This window comes from Podarcis gaigeae (genome assembly GCF_964106915.1).
Source record: "Podarcis gaigeae genome assembly, chromosome: 5".
NCBI classification, from domain to species: Eukaryota; Metazoa; Chordata; class Lepidosauria; order Squamata; family Lacertidae; genus Podarcis; species Podarcis gaigeae.
Genome location: NC_139681.1, coordinates 22,975,719 through 22,976,919, shown reverse-complemented (window position 1 = coordinate 22,976,919; position 1,201 = coordinate 22,975,719). Strand labels below are relative to the sequence as shown.

Below are 1,201 nucleotides of genomic sequence, written 5' to 3'. Positions count from 1 at the left end.
ACACCAAGAAGGAGGATAAGGGGAGAGATGGGGAAAGAGGGACATACATTAACAAGGCATTCTCCACTATTCAACTGTAAGCGACAGAAACTATCAGTAAAACTATTCAAAATGGCATTGTCAAGGTTTGTTAGGTTTGGACTACACAATCCAATTAACACGAATTCACCCTGCAGGAGGCTGGAGTCAAGCATCAGCAACTATCCTTGGCTGAACTGTCAAAACTCTGCAGATTTCAAAGATGGAAGATGAGGGAAATGATGATGAAGAGCTTTGTGTGTTTTTTTGAAGTCCAGTTGTACTGCTTTTACCAATATGATTGCTCTATTGTGTGAGCTCAGTTTATTCATTGGAAGACAACCATGGAGTGAATGTTCAAAATAATAAAATTTATACATACACAAACAAGTGAGCACCTTTTCATGAACCTTCTGGCCACCAACCTGTGGGGAATATTATTGTTACTTAAAATATGAAAGACCATCAACATTCCCATGGAGATGAGTCTGCTGACATTTTCCTACATGTTAAAACTGTAGAAATCTTAATAATGGGCAGCCCTTTCAATGCTAAGACTCTGGCAGAGTTCTGGAGCAGAATTAGAGAGGGTTGACCATGAGGAGGAGAGCTGAAACACAAACTCATTCAGGGAGCAGTAATCTTGTGGTGCACTGTCTGGTCAACCAAACAATTTCAAAGGTGTGCTACTTATTTTAGCAAAACCTTTACAAAGCTACCAAGGACGCGGGTGGCGTTGTGGGTTAAACCACAGAGCCTAGGACCTGCCGATCGACGGTTCGAATCCCCGCATCGGGGTGAGCTCCCGTCATGCGGTCCCAGCTCCTGCCTACCTAGCAGTTCGAAAGCACCCCTAAGTGCAAGTAGATAAATAGGGAACGCTTTCTAGCGGGAAGGTAAACGGCGTTTCCGTGTGTGGCGCTGCTGCTGACTCGCCAGATGCAGCTTAGTCACGCCGGCCACATGACCCGGAAGTGTCTTTGGACAGCGCCAGCTCCCGGCCTCTTGAGCGAGATGAGCGCGCAACCCTAGAGTCGGACACGACTGGCCCTGACGGGCAGGGGTACCTTTACCTTTACCTTTACCTTACAAAGCTACCACAGGTTTAGTAGCTCCTATTTCAGCTGTGGTTTTAATTGCCTGCAGAGTTATCAACCACAAGGCTCCCACAACTCCAAATGCA

General features: G+C 46.1%; 1 long non-coding RNA gene across 1 annotated transcript; it reads left to right on the top strand.

Moving 5' to 3' along the window:
• Positions 1–408, top strand: LOC310845463. The gene is made up of 2 exons (XR_014564772.1): positions 1–76; positions 177–408. It is a non-coding gene; the product is annotated as an uncharacterized lncRNA (long non-coding RNA).
• The last annotated feature ends 793 nt before the right edge of the window (positions 409–1,201 follow it).